This window comes from Salvelinus fontinalis, chromosome 9, assembly GCF_029448725.1.
Source record: "Salvelinus fontinalis isolate EN_2023a chromosome 9, ASM2944872v1, whole genome shotgun sequence".
Taxonomy (NCBI): Eukaryota; Metazoa; Chordata; class Actinopteri; order Salmoniformes; family Salmonidae; genus Salvelinus; species Salvelinus fontinalis.
Genome location: NC_074673.1, coordinates 45,440,719 through 45,456,990, shown reverse-complemented (window position 1 = coordinate 45,456,990; position 16,272 = coordinate 45,440,719). Strand labels below are relative to the sequence as shown.

Genomic DNA, 16,272 nt, shown 5'->3' with positions numbered 1-16,272 from the left:
TCTGCAAACATGACCAACATCTTTACAATTATCACACTGCAATGGTCTTGGGATAAATTCTCTGACTCTGTAGTTTATATACCCCATCAGCACTTGAGTAGGGAGAGACTGCATATCAAAAACCAAAAGAACAGATTGATTTTACTCCTATTGAAAAAGTGAAGTCTATCTAATTTTGTTGACAATTGTACATAAAACACTCTTTACAGTTTTATAAACTCAGCAGAGAAAGTTCTCGCTCTCCATTCAGCTCCACTCTTATCTCGAGGAGTGTTTCTTTAAAACATCCAACATACCAAGCAAGTATTTTTATATTCCACAAGTGTAATATATGGCGCTATACACCTTTATTGATAGTCCATAACCCCCATGTTTAACAGCCAATAAGTATCACTCTTGACGTTGAAGGTCAAGGGAATATGTAAATGAGCGGTCTTTCAGTTTGAAGTGAGCACAGTGTTAATTGTTACCATGCTTCAGATTTAAAGCCAAAAGTAATAGTACATCAGTCTCCATTGTCAAGTTAATTATACCGTGCCATCTAGAGTACGACAACAATGAGCAATTGGCATAGAAAATGTGGTCACTCGTCAGGTCACTGCTCAGAGAAGCTAGCAAACAACACAGCTAAAACAATCACTTTAAACTGAAGCTGGAAAGACTGCAAACTAGCTGCACTTCGTTTACCGAGGTAAAGACAGTTTCAGGTTGGATATTCAACGGATCTTCGGCTAGTTTTCCTTACGTCCACCAACAGCAGTTAGGGACAGTGACATTTGTCAACATAGTGACAAATCAAATGTTTCAAATTTCAATAGCTCTTTTTAAAACCATTACTCATAAAACTTTCTAAACTGGTTGTAGCTAACCCGATGGCATAGACACACATTGCACACACTTTGTTTTGTCAATTTCTATCTCACATTATTTTTAAATATTTATTTACATTTTTTTAATTTCAATAGCTCTTTGGTTATATGACCTACTGACTTTTTTTAATATATTTTTTTATTTTTTATTTCACCTTTATTTTACCAGGTAGGCTAGTTGAGAACATGTTCTCATTTGCAACTGTGACCTGGCCAAGATAACGCATAGCAGTGTGAACAGACAACAACACAGAGTTACACATGGAGTAAACAATAAACAAGTCAATAACATAGTAGAAAAGAAAAAAAATGAATCTATATACAATGTGTGCAAAAGGCATGAGGAGGTAGGCAATAAATAGGCCATAGTAGCGAATAATTACAATTTAGCAGGTTAACACTGGAGTGATAAATCTTCAGATGATCATGTGCAAGTAGAGATACTGGTGTGCAGAAGAGCAGAAAAGTAAATAAATAAAAACAGTATGGGGATGAGGTAGGTAAATTGGGTGGGCTATATACCGATGGACTATGCACAGCTGTAGCGATCGGTTAGCTGCTCGGATAGCAGATGTTTAAAGTTGTTGAGGGAGATAAAAGTCTCCAACTTCAGAGATTTTTGCAATTCGTTCCAGGCAGCAGAGAACTGGAAGGAAAGGCGGCCAAATGAGGTTTTGGCTTTAGGGATGATCAGTGAGATACACCTGCTGGAGCGCGTGCTACGGGTGGGTGTTGCCATCGTGACCAGTGAACTGAGATAAGGCGGCGCTTTACCTAGCATAGCCTTGTAGATGACTTCAAACAAGGTTCAGAATGTACACTCAGTGGGCCTACACATTACACACCATTTAGTTTGTCCATTTTCCTCTCACGTGTTTTTACATTAATTTTTCTAACTTTAAAATTGCAATAGCTACTTGGTCATGTGACCTACTGATTTCAAACAAGGTTCAGAATGTCTACTGACTACCCTTATATAGTCAGTGGACTATAGTTTTTCCATTGTACTGGATCTAATACATATTAGCATTTTACATACATTCATAAGTGTAATAATTTTTTATGACATACTGTGAAAAATGACATACTCTTGGCTGCTGGCTCTGTCACTTTCAGACATGCGCAGAGAAGACTGAAAGGGGAAGGGTAGCTCTTGACTTGAACCACAGGGGTTCTGTGTAAAGAGAGAGTAATCCAAAAGGCACAGACACACCCCTTCACTTTCAATTGGCACCCTTGACCTGTATGTATTCTCTCCTGATTGGTCTCCGTGGTGCTTAGTCAATGGGAACTCCGTTGCTGGCCCCATCATAAACTTTTTACATAGTCTGGCAGTCTTACTAAAGTGCCAGAGGTATGAGGAGAGACATCCTCCTTTGTATTTGTGGGAACAAATATTTCCTAACACTTTGGATCCTATTCTTGGACAGTTAGAAGACACAATGCGTCAGTGCAACAAAAACATTTTTTTTTACTAATTACTGTCCATGAGTAACCTCAACCTTGTGGGTCTGTGAGTGTTTGGGCCAATAAAGTGCCAACTCAATTCTACCACTGACTAGTCTCTCATGCCCCTATGAACACAGGGCAATAGTTTTTACGCTAAACTAGCCTTTTTTTACTGGAGGACACTAACCCCTAATTGTGGCTCTTTTCGTGACACACAGTAGCAGTTTACCAGATAAGAAGTCAAGAAGATCAAAAAGTAGATTGGCGTAAGGGTGTATTACGTCCTGTGATACCCCATTGTCATATCCATTCTGGATAAAATCATAGCTGAAAAATGCCTCTATGTATGTTTATGCTGTATGTGGGAATGTCCGTCCTACATGTAGTGTTGATACATGGAATATTCCTCAACTGCATATATCATAAATTGCTATTGCAAATAGAAGTATTATGTTCAACAACTGACATTTTCAGATATTATTTTGACAAACACACTTTAACACACTTTGGTGCTTACAATAAATTCTCTATTGTCATAGACTTGATGGGCACTGTCATCTGTGATCTTTGTGATATGACTTTCTTTAATTAAGCACGTACTGATGAAACTGTCACTTAATATTTTTTTCTTAAAGTATACAAACGCTCTACATTTGTTCACTCTGTGATAAGGTTGGATCCCATATGCTACCTTTATTATTCTCCTGTAAATGGTTCAGTGCCTATAATTTAGGCTGTGTGTAGAATGGGGCATAAAGGAAATTACCTCTACTAGATTATAGTGATAAGGAAATCAGCATACAGTTTTGGCCTGTGTATTCATTTGCCTATAACTAATCAGAATTCCATTATGTTTACATAAAAAGAGAATAGTTCAAAATGAGAAGATCTTGCCATGGAAAAGACAACTGGGTGGACATAAAGTGGAAAGGAGGGAAATAACTCACACCATGCAGCAGGACACCTTCAGCTGAGGGGTCTTTGTAATGCAGGTTTGATAGTTATATTTTCAATAATGAATGGTTATCTGTTATGTGACAATTAGATCAAAAACTCTATAAAAATGGGGTGTAGATGGCCAAGGAAGTTGCACAGAACTTCCCCAACATCCCCTCCCAAATTGATATAGAACCTTCACAAAAACACATGGAGCAACTGTGAAAAGAAATGGCTGAGGATATATTAAAAATGTCTGGTATGTAATGACATTTAATTCAAAGTAAATGTAAATTCTTTATTTTTATGTAGTTGTGTGGGACAGCCATATGTTCAGTTCATGCCTATGACTTCAGAGTTCAACAAAGCCAACAACTGCTTCATGGGTGCCACTGATAAAGAACCTGGATGTGGCCCAAAGACTGACTGGGTTAGTAACTTTATTTAACATGTTTAGAATCTTTTGACAACAGTGACGGCATGTCAGACAATTTATGATATAACACAATGGATGGCTAATTCGTCATACTGCATTGATGTTTAATATAATTTATAACATGTTACGCTTTGTTTTGTTTTAGATTGAATGTTTTCAATGCCAGCGGTGGTTCCATGTGCTGTGCCTAGGAATGAAGACAAAAGAATTCAGAGTGAAGAACACAAACTGGAAGTGATGTCTTTGTTGTTGAAAATGTATGCTATACCCCATCCACACTGAAGAGGCTCTGAAATGTACATCAACCAGGGATAAAGAGAAAATTAACACTGAAATGTTTTATACTTAATTGAAGTTAAGTGTCTGTTGACATGTTGGAAAATATTAAAGGTCTACAATTTCTGTTTAATTTGTCAATATTCCATTTTTATTCATTGATTTTCTGGCCACCATTACTGTGATTACATGTTCAGTATATGTATTGACCAGCAAACCCACTGCAGCCTACCTCACTAATTCACTCCATTCCTGCTTTGGACAATTAATAGCATGATTCTCGTACTTTGCCCTTTTCCTTTATGGTTGATATTAACGACGAAAGGAGATATTATCTGTCTCTCTCCTATTGTGTACCGCTGTTAAATACTGTGGCAAAATAAAAAAAACAGGGAAAATAAGTACATAGAACTACCAATTATTGTAGATAAATATGAAAGAAAAGGGTTAACACAACACTGGACTGAACCCCCTAATTGTCAAACTAATATTAATGTACAACAATATAGAAGATACATGACTAGAGGTTACGCAATATGGGTGAATATCCACTGCACACTTCTTAGGTGTGTAATTGACATGACCAAGGAGCTATTGAAATTTAAAACTATAAAACATGTACATTATACTGTGTGATTTTACAGTACACAAACAAGAGTGTGCAATATATAAGGCTAGTCCGTGGACATTCTGAAGTTTGTTTGAAGTCATTAGGTCACATGACCAAGGAGCTATTGAAATTTGAAGGTTTGAAAAATGTATGTAAAAATGTTTTGAGATGAAAATGGACAAACTAAAGGATGTGCAATGTGTAGGCCCACTGAGTGGACATTCTGAACCTTGTTTGAGTCCAGTAGGTCACATGACCAAGGAGCTATTGAAATGCGAAAGTTTGACAAATTCATGTAAAAACGTGTGAGATGAAAATGAACAAATCAAAGGTTGTGCAATATAGAAGGGTAGTCAGTGGACATTCTGAACCTTGTTTGAGTCAAGTACTATTGAAATTCGAATGTAAAAAAAGTTTGTACTTTTACACTCCATAACGAATTCAACTAGTAGTACAAAATGCTGCTCACATTTCCACGTTGATTAGCTTTGGAAAGCGAATTAATGTCCAAATCGTGAAAATAAGACCTGTGCAATGTTGTGCGCAATTTTTCCAACATCTTGACACTTATTTGGAGTCTGTGGCTCAAGTGGTTTGAAAGCTATTGAGGTTAGAAAGCGCGAATATCCGTCGAATATCCAACTCAAAACTGCTTTTACCTCGGTACTTCGTTTCACTTTTTTCAATTGACATTTCTTTGTATATATCCATAACAATAATAGCAGCAGATTCATGATTTCGACTGGCTGAGAAACGCTGCCTGTCTGTCTCTTCCCGACTCCGGACACATTCATTACCATGGTACAGTTGGAGCATAAACAAACTAATGTTTGGGTGTCGTGTGAGCATGCGGCTTTGTTGCGTGTTCAGGGGAATAGAGATGCGCATTTGATGCGCATAAACTGGCAGCCGTTTCAACGCAGGCCTGAGGCAATTCTCATTAGTTTCATAAAACACGTCAGAATTTGCTTTTCAGTAGGGAGAAATGTTTAGCTTGCTATATAGATATAGACAAGAGGAGGCTGGTGTGAGTAGCTATAGGAGGAAGGGATCATTGTAATGGGAATGGTATCAATGGAATGGTACCAAAAACAAACTCATGGAAACAATGTGTTTGACTCCATTCCATTCATTTCATTCCAGCCATTACAATGAGCCCGCCCTCCTATAGCTCCTCCCACCAGCCTCCTCTGATATAGATAACATGCATTATTAAATCACATGGTTACTTTGCATACAGTACATTTCATGTGTCGAAGTAAAAAATAAATAATAATGTATGAATCTTTCCATGTGTTCAATATCTTTGAGATCAGCACCAGTTCACTCATGTTACGCATTTGATCTCACATAACATAATTCCCAAGATAATGGTTCCCATTATCAGTTCTATGTCTTCTTGCTTGCGTCCAGTCTCTCTGGATGTATCCTGTTGGTTGACCTCTGGCAGGAAGCAGCTGTGATGGATTGTTCCTGCAACGGTGGCAACAGCGGCGTTGTGTGTTCTGTGGCTAAAGCAAATAGATAACGACAGACAGTATCCTCCTTGTCTCTCTTGATCACTTAAATGATTTGTGGCAAAGAAGGGGGTCGAGTGATAAATGGCAGATATGTGAGAGCAGAACTAATAAACGGGCTCTGCCCGATCACTAAAATGGCCACCCCGATCAGAACTACAGATCACAAAATGGCCGACTGCCAAAACTACAAGTCCCAGAAGCAAGTGGAACCCTCAGAAGGTGGAGCCAACACACGAATAAAGGGTCAAGAAAAACCAGGAAGAGGAAGTGAGGGCTGGAAAGATCTGTGAACCATAGAGAAAGAGACAATAGATATTGGCTGGATTTACTGTGTATGAGCTGGACTGTTTTGGACTTACCTGTTGGCGTTTGGACTTGGACCTACTGAGAACCCGATTCGTGTACCGAACCCTGCTATCCTTGACCTTGCCTACGACCTGGGTGGACCAGGACGGAGAGACAAACACACAGGTACTGTCCTGTTCGAAAGAACTCTCATTCTGGGGTAATTTGGTGACAGTTTCCCACTTAATTTGTGACAAATGCTCATAACCTTGAAGAGGTTTGCCACACGTGGTGGAGAATGTGGGCATATGGACTAACCATTCCGCTGGTTAGGTTAAAAAAAAAAATTTTTTTTTTTTAAAAACACTCCAAAGGGGAGTCAAGTTTTTTTTTTGTTGTTGCTTGGTTTGATTAGGAAAGTTTCTCAGGAAAATGAGTATGGAGGGAGTCATACAGGCCTTGTTACAAGCGGCGGCCACCCAACAAGAGGCAACTAGAGCTCAACAAATAGCTCATCAGGATGCAATGCGAATATACCAGGACACGTTACAGGCCCAGCACCGCACCAACCAGCTGCTCAGAGAAGAGCAAGAGAGAAACACCCGGGAGTTAAGAGAAGGCCTAAAGGGGCTAGCGGACCAAATTGGGGCTCAATTACCAGCTGCAAATACCCAGAGGCGGGCCAATAATTTTCTTCAAAAAATGACAGCACAGGATGATGTGGAAGCATATCTCACCACCTTCGAAAGGACTGCAGAGAGGGAGAAGTGGCCGAAAGAAGAATGGGCAGGGCTTCTGGCACCATACCTGGCCGGGGACGCGCAAAAAGCGTATTTCGACCTGGAGTTGAAAGATGCACAGGATTACGATAAACTAAAGGGAGAGATTCTGACTAGACTGGGAGTGACCGATACCGTGAGGGCACACCGCTTCCACCAGTGGTCCTACCGATCTGGACAACCTCCCCGAACACAGATGTTCGACTTGATTCATCTGGCCCGGAAATGGTTGCAACCGGAGACCCGTTCCTCCGCCGAGATTGTCGAGACCATCGTACTCAACCAGTTTCAGAGAGGTCTACCCCAAGAAGTGCGACGATGGGTTGGCCAGAACGAGGTATTTTCCGCCGACCATCTCGTGGGCCTGGTTGAACGGTATTGTACGGCAGGAACAGCTGAGCAGGCACAGGAGGAAAGATTCCCATTCCCCAGGCCTGGGCGAACCAGCGGACAGGGTAAGACTGTCCCAACAGGTGGAGGGGGAAGAGAGCAGCGTGGGGCCATGAGGAAAGAATCAGAATCGAGCCGAGACACTAAGGGAAAAAACGGAAACCGGGACCGGGGGTCGAGGGGGTCTCCCCTCCGAATCCCTATTATCTGTTACAATTGTAATCGACCAGGACATATTGCAGCCTACTGCCCGATTAAAGAAGAGCCAATGCAATGTAACCTCGGTGAAAAAGAAGATGATATGTGGTATGCATGTCCTGTTGTAACCACTGTACTTGAAAGATCAAGAAACAAACATATGTGCAGGGTGACGATTGAAGGGAAAGAGGTTGAAGCACTGCTGGATTCCGGCAGTATGCTAACCCTGGTCGTTGCAAACCTAGTGCCAACTCATAAACTGGATACAAGTCAGGATATCAGTGTTACATGCATTCATGGTGATACCCGTCTGTACCCCACAGCCTTGGTGAGCATACAAACAGAGGACGGTCTGCTGGATTGTGAGGTCGGCGTGGTCCCAAAGATGCCATATGATGTAATATTGGGTAGATACTTTCCTAACTTTGCGCAGTTAGGCCAAAAGAATGGCATATTTGAGAAGCCAACAACCCTGACCAAGCAGGAAGAAGTATGGGGTCTTCAACCAAAGCCAAGAAAAGAGGTCTCTCAGGGGCCAACCTCACAGGTGCTAGTAGGGGAGGATGAGGATGAAGTAGCAACCCTCGTTGATAACGAACAGCCCGGTACTAGTGGGGCTAGGGTCGATCTGAATCCAGAGGATGACGATCTAGAACCAGCAGACCTGGCAGGGTCCTTGACTAATTTCGGGACGGCCCAAAACCAGGATCCAACCCTGCAGCAAGCCAGAGCAGACGTGCAGGTCGTCGATGGTACTCCCATAAATGATGGGATGAGGCCTAATAGTTTTCCCCACTTCATTATGAAAAAGGGTTTGGTGTACAGAGTCTCAAAAATAGGGGTTGATGTGGTTGAACAGTTGTTGGTCCCCACCCGGTACCGGAGGACAGTACTGGATCTAGCTCATGGGCACATTCTGGGTGGACACCTTGGTATCGATAAAACCCGAGACCGGATTGTAAGGAGGTTTTACTGGCCAGGAATTCAGGCTGAAGTGGCTCGTCATTGTGGAGAGTGCCCAGAGTGCCAGTTAACAGCTCCCCGACCAGCTGTTAGAAGCCCGTTAGTGCCACTCCCTATAATCGAAACGCCATTTGAGAGGATAGCGATGGATATAGTGGGCCCACTACCCAAGTCCGCCAGAGGACACCAATACATTCTGGTCATTCTAGATTATGCCACTCGCTACCCAGAAGCCATTCCCCTTCGGACGATGACTTCCAAAAATATTGCCAAGGAATTAGTGCTCTTGTTCACCAGGGTAGGGGTTCCAAAGGAGATCCTTACTGACCAGGGGACCCCCTTTATGTCCCGCCTTATGGCGGACCTTTGTAAATTGTGGCAGGTGAAACAGTTGAGGACATCGGTTCACCATCCTCAGACGGATGGGCTGGTTGAGAGATTCAACAGGACCCTGAAGTGAATGCTCAGGAAGGTAATCGATAAGGATGGGAAAAACTGGGATTGCATGTTGCCGTATCTGATGTTTGCCATTAGAGAGGTTCCTCAAGCCTCGCTGGGGTTTTCTCCCTTTGAGCTGGTATATGGGAGGCACCCCCGGGGAATCTTAGACATCGCCCGGGAAACCTGGGAGCACCAATCCACCCCGTATACTAGTGTCATAGAGCACGTCACGGCAATGCAAGACAGGATAGCCACAGTCATGCCCATCGTCCGAGAGCACATGAGACAAGCACAAGAGCACCAGCGGCACACTTATAACCGGCAGGCTACCCTGAGGTAATTTCAACCGGGAGATAAGGTGTTAGTGCTGATCCCCACGGTAGAGTGCAAACTACTAGCCACATGGAAAGGACCATATGAAGTACTGGAGAAAATAGGAGAAGTGAATTATCGGATCCGACAGCCAGGTCGACGGCCACAGGAACAGATCTATCACATAAACCTGTTAAAAGCATGGAGAGAGAGAGAAACACTAATGGTCACATACACACACTCAGGAGGCAGCCGAAGTAAATATTTCACCTACTCTGTCCCCAGCACAAGTACAGGAAGTAAAGACCCTGATCCAGAAAAACAGAGATGTGTTTTCAGAGGTACCCGGCCGAACTGAGGTTACGGCTCACGATATCGTTTCCCTACCAGGGAGAAAAGTGAGCATGAGGCCATATCGGGTACCCGAGGCTCGACAGGCCGCGATTAGAGCAGAGACAGAGAAAATGTTGACAGCTGGAGTGATCGAGGAGTCACATAGTGAGTGGTCTAGCCCAATTGTGATGGTCTCCAAGCCCGATGGGTCTTTGCGGTTTTGTAACGACTTTCGGAAAGTAAATGAAATCTCCAAGTTTGATGCCTACCCCATGCCCCGAGTAGACGAACTACTGGAGAAAATTGGTAAAGCTCGGTACATTACGACCCTGGACCTGACAAAAGGGTACTGGCAAATTCCTCTGACCCCCAGGGCCAAAGAAAAGACAGCCTTTGCAACTCCTGACGGTTTGTTTCAATACACCGTCATGCCATTCGGCTTACACGGGGCCCCAGCTACCTTTCAACGGCTCATGAACAAGGTCCTAAAACCGCACCAGGCATACGCCGCAGCTTATTTAGATGACGTGGGAATCTACAGCCCTGATTGGGAATCCCACTTACCCCGGGTACAGGCGGTGTTAGACGCCCTTAGAAAGGCAGGGCTCACGGCGAACCCTGCCAAGTGTTATGTGGGGTTAGGGGAAACAGAGTATCTGGGATACACCGTAGGAAGAGGGTTAATCAAACCCCAACAGAAGAAGGTGGAGGCAATTAGAGAATGGCCGAAACCAGTAAATAAGAAGCAAGTTCGAGCCTTCCTAGGGCTGACCGGTTACTACCGGAAGTTCATCCCAAGTTATGCCACAGTGGCCGCCCCACTCACCGACATGACTAGAGCCAGAGGGCCAAACATGGTCAAATGGGATGAAAGGGCCACCAAAGCATTTAGGACATTACAGGAGGCTCTCTGCTGTAATCCAGTGCTGGTGGTACCAGACTTTGAGAAAGAGTTTGTGGTTCAGACGGATGCCTCAGAGGTCGGCTTGGGAGCAGTGCTATCCCAAGAGGTAGAAGGGGTGGAACACCCCATCCTGTTTTTAAGCAGGAAGCTGGAACCACGGGAAACCAACTACGCGGTCGTTGAGAAAGAGGCGCTGGCAGTAAAGTGGGCTCTAGAAAGCCTGAAATACTACCTGCTGGGGCGCCACTTCACCCTCATCAGTGACCATGCCCCACTCACCTGGATGCATAGGGCTAAAGAGAAGAACGCTCGGGTGATGCGGTGGTTTTTGAGTCTCCAACCGTTTCACTTTGACTTGAAACACAAAGCAGGGAAGGAAATGGGAAATGTGGATGGGTTATCCCGCATGCACGCATATTTTGCTGCGGTAGCCCGACCTAGGGGGTCGGATCTAGGGGGGGAGATATGTGGCAAAGAAGGGGGTCGAGTGATAAATGGCAGATAGGTGAGAGCAGAACTAATAAACGGGCTCTGCCCGATCACTAAAATGGCCACCCCGATCAGAACTACAGATCACAAAATGGCCGACTGCCAAAACTACAAGTCCCAGAAGCAAGTGGAACCCTCAGAAGGTGGAGCCAACACACGAATAAAGGGTCAAGAAAAACCAGGAAGAGGAAGTGAGGGCTGGAAAGATCTGTGAACCATAGAGAAAGAGACAATAGATATTGGCTGGATTTACTGTGTATGAGCTGGACTGTTTTGGACTTACCTGTTGGCGTTTGGACTTGGACCTACTGAGAACCCGATTCGTGTACCGAACCCTGCTATCCTTGACCTTGCCTACGACCTGGGTGGACCAGGACGGAGAGACAAACACACAGGTACTGTCCTGTTCGAAAGAACTCTCATTCTGGGGTAATTTGGTGACAGTTTCCCACTTAATTTGTGACAAATGCTCATAACCTTGAAGAGGTTTGCCACAGATTATACAATAGCTCAATCCAACAACAAAATAACTGACAAAAAAACTACTTTTTTAAGACAGCCACCACATATACCCATTCTACTCCAAATATTTTTTTCAGCATCTAATGATACTGCCACTTTTGGAGCATTCAAGTTCCTGGTATGATGGATTATGCTAAAAAAATTCAGTAGAGATTGCTTTTGTACTAATAGCTGCTGTGAACATAAGTAACACAGGCTTTAGTAATTTGTGATGAGTGTTTGTAGAATTGTACTGGGAATCAATCATTGCCAGGAAAGTTCACATTACCAGATTATTGATGACCAGTTCAACCTGGGGGTAATGTTTCTATCCATATACACTACCGTTCAAAAGTTTGGGGTCACTTAGAAATGTCCTTGTTTTTGAAAGAAAAGCAATTTTTTTGTCCATTAAAATAACATCAAATTGATCAGAAATACAGTGTAGACATTGTTAATGTTGTAAATGACTATTGTAGCTGGAAACGGCAGATTTTTTATGGAATATCTACATAGGCGTACAGAAGCCCATTGTCAGCAACCATCACTCCTGTGTTCCAATGGCACGTTGTGTTAGCTAATCCAAGTTTCTAATTTTAAAAGGATAACTGATCATTAGAAAACCCATTTTGCAAATATATGTCAGCACAGCTGAAAACTGTTGTGCTGATTTAAAGAAGCAATAAAACTGGCCTTCTTTAGACTAGTTGAGCATCTGGAGCACCAGCATTTGTGGGTTCGATTACAGGCTCAAAATGGCCAGAAACAAATAACTTTCTTCTGAAACTCGTTAGTCTATTCTTCTTCTGAGAAATGAAGGCTATTCTATGCGAGAAATTTCCAAGAAACTGAATATCTCGTACAACGCTGTGTACTACTCCCTTCACAGAACAGCGCAAACTGGCTCTAACCAGAATGGAAAGAGGAGTGGGAGGCCCCGGTGCACAACTGAGCAAGAGGACAAGTACATTAGAGTGTCTAGTTTGAGAAACAGACACCTCAAGTCCATAACTGGCAGCTTCATTAAATAGGACCCGCAAAACACCCGTCTCAACGTCAACAGTGAAGAGGCGACTCCGGGATGCTGGCCTTCTAGGCAGAGTTCATCTGTCTAGTGTCTGTGTTCTTTTGCCCATCTTAATATTTTATTTTTATTGGCCAGTCTGAGATATGGCTTTCTTTCTTTCTTTACAACTGCCTAGAAGGCCAGCATCCTGGAGTCGCCTCTTCACTGTTGCTGTTGAAACTGGTGTTTAACTTCTTATGGCTGCAGGGGCAGTATTGAGTAGCTTGGATGAAAGGTGCACAGAGTGCATAGTTGCTAATATATGCATATTATTATTAGTGTTGGATAGAAAACACTCTAAAGTTTCTAAAACAGTTTGAATTATGTCTGTGAGTATAACAGAACTTATATAGCAGGCAAAAACCTGAGAAGTTCCACTTCCTGTTTGGATTTTTTCTGAGGCTGGTAGATTTTCAACCAAACTCCCATTGAAATTACAGCGAGATATGGATGAGGTGTCACTCACCAAAAACAACATTATTGATATTAGAAAACACACCGAGTATATTTGTAGAAAACATTAAAACCATCTGGTCTCCCTGCTACACATATCTTGTACCAGGACGGCTCCTCGCCACCCAGGAACTTTAAACCTTCACATAAGGGAGGACAAGTTATTACATGTATGTTAGTTACATTAAGCTACTGATTATCAACTTTTTCATTCCACAACCTCACCCACAGCGAACCAAGGATCATCCTCAGTCAGCCCCATTTTTCTCCGGAAGTTAGACTCAGTGTCAGTGTCTCCTTCCGGAGTCTCAAGCAATGGCATCATACCTGAAGCCTGGCCCACATCTGTAACAGATTTCTTCAAACAAGATAAGATGCAAGCGGCACAGCACATCAACATAAGGAATACAACAATGAGGGTCAGAAATCCAGTAACCATCAATGCAGTGTACTTACCGAACCAGCCACCCAACCAGGAGAACAGTCCACTCTCCTCCACTCCAGCAAAACCTTTCATTTCCACCAAGAGTTTGTCAAGGCCACTTAAAGCTTTTGAAATACTTCCATCTGGGCTAGTATTGTTAGGGATGAAGGTACAGCATTGCTCACCAAACATTTTACAGACCCCTCCTTGATTGGCCAGGATCATATCTAGTGCAAGCCTATTCTGCCTAGCGGTCCTAGAGGTAGCCTCTAATTGTTCAGCCATACTTGTAAGTGCAGTATGAGTGTAATTAACAAAACGTTGCTGATTGTAATAGATATAATTGATCCAGGCAGTTTGTTTAGCATCAACAATAGCTGGGCCAATAATGGGCAATAAGTACCACAGGCCATCATTCCGGTTTAGTGCCTGGAATTCGTGAGGGACCCCTATTGGGACCCCCAACAGGTCGGTGTGGATGTTATCTGTCCCCTCGGACCAAGGAGCATCACGTTTCTGTCTCCTACTGGGTTGGTCACGAGCATCTGTGTCATGAGCGGATCCCAGGAGTTGGTTAGCTGTAACTTCAATAATGGTTAATTACAGGTAGTTCTTTCAGATATTCTCACTGCGAAGGCAGTCACCAGGAGTGCTTGGTATGGCCCCCCACCGTGGCTGCTTCCAGTCCTTATTCTTTAGTGATTGGACCCAGACCCAGGCCCCTGGCCCAATCTTGTGGGTAATCGCCTTCTGTAGTTCTCCTGTAGAGCATAAAATCTTGGACATACGGGTTTGGTTAATAAACAGTCTTCTAATGTGTTCTGCTAGAACCTCTGTCATTCTATTTGTTCTTTCTGATTAGTTAGAATGTCATCCATTATTATTCTAGGAAACCAACTCTAGGGATAATATCTTGACCTAACATTTCAGTTACCATACTCGTGTCTGCCAAGTGAGTTGGGAACGCTATATATATATTAAAACATAAAAAAATATATATTATTAAACTCAGTATTACCAATAACCTTAGATTCTCCATCCAAATGGCTTTCCAATGTGGCTGATCAGACCACAACGGAAAGTTATGATAGAAGTCATAAGTCATACCACCACTTCAAAGAAGTGTTCCTTACTATATTAGACAAAATAAAGAACCCGTTATCTAAAAAATTTACGTATTTAGTGGAAACTCAGAAAACAAAACTTCTAATATTCCATATGTGAGTGTATCCCTTTAATAACCTGTTGGGGATGGGGGCGCTGTTTAGACTACTTATGCTAATTTGGCTAATTTTTTAAACGGCTTCCCACAAAATCCTTGATCGTACAATATGCATATTATTATTATTATTGGATAGAAAACAGTCTATAGTTTCTATAGGAGTTGAAATTTTGTCTCTAAGTGGAACAGAGCCCATTCTACAGCAATTTCCCTGACATGGAGTCAGATTTGAGAAATGTTGGCCACTCTTCTGAAGTCATTTAAAAGGGCACTGTCGTTGCTATGACTATACGGACACTTCTTACGTCTTCCCCTGGATGCCTTTACGTGATGACGATTCCAACGGGGTCGATTGCTCGTTCACAGGCCCTACAAATGAAAAAACCCTGAAGCTAGTCATTCTTTGGGAGCTGCGTCATGAGCCTAGAGGACACCGGCGCGCACCTGTTCCAAGCGTTAGTTTAGCCTGTTATATTTCTCCGGTCATCTTTTCACTCGTTTTAGGAGTTAAAAACATCATAAGGTAGTTAATTTAAGGCGTTTTATAGCAATTTATATCCGTTTAGTGCGATTTTGGGACATTTATTTTTGCAACGATGTGAAAAGTTGGGCACGCTTTTCAGTTCATCCCGAACGCAGTTGACATTTCCACATGGCAAGAGGACAGCTTTCCACCAAAAGACGATTTCTCCCAAGAAAGGATCCTTTGCCCAAGATACTGATGGAAGAACAGCTCAAGGTAGGACATTTTTATTATGATAAATCGTGTTTCTGTCGAAACATTTTAGTGGCTTAGGACGCCATGTTTTTTGACGTAGCTTCGCTTGGCGCAAACTGTATTGAAAAGTAAGGATAAATTAAAAAATGTAATAACGCAATTGTATTAAGAATTAAATTGTCTATCAATCCCTGTCCACCCTATATTTTTTAGTCACGTTTGAGTATTTATGTATAAGAGTAGATCACTGTCTAAGTGGCGCAAGGACATTTTCTGACCAGCTGAGCTACATTTCACATTGTCTAACCATGATTTTGGTGGCTAAATATAAACATTTTCGATCAAACTCTATATGGATTGTGTAATATGATGTTACAGGAGTGTCATCTGAAGAATTCTGAGAAGGTTAGTGAAAAAATTAATATATTTTTGGCGATGTTGACGTTATCGCCCACTTTGGCTAGAATCAATGCTGGGCTGCTATGTGCTATGTGCTATGCTAATATAACGATTTATTGTGTTTTCGCTGTAAGACACTTAGAAAATCTGAAATATTGTCTGTATTCACAGGATCTGTGTCTTTCGATTCGTGTATGCTGTGTATTTTTACGAAATGTTTGATGATTAGTAGTTAGGTAAACACGTTGCTCATTGTAATTATTCTAGTCCATTTGTGATGGTGGGTGCAATTGTAAACT

General features: G+C 42.5%; 1 long non-coding RNA gene across 2 annotated transcripts; it reads right to left on the bottom strand.

Annotated features, from left to right (window-relative positions):
* Positions 1 to 3,538: 3,538 nt before the first annotated feature.
* On the bottom strand, positions 3,539 to 15,106 carry LOC129862686 (uncharacterized). Of its 2 annotated transcripts, XR_008760804.1 has the most exons (3): positions 13,436 to 15,106; positions 13,257 to 13,350; positions 3,539 to 6,087 (listed from the first exon to the last, which is right to left on the bottom strand). It is a non-coding gene; the product is annotated as an uncharacterized LOC129862686 (long non-coding RNA). The 2 variants fall into 2 exon arrangements; XR_008760803.1 differs by having other exon boundaries at positions 13,257 to 15,106.
* Between the last annotated feature and the right edge of the window lie 1,166 nt (positions 15,107 to 16,272).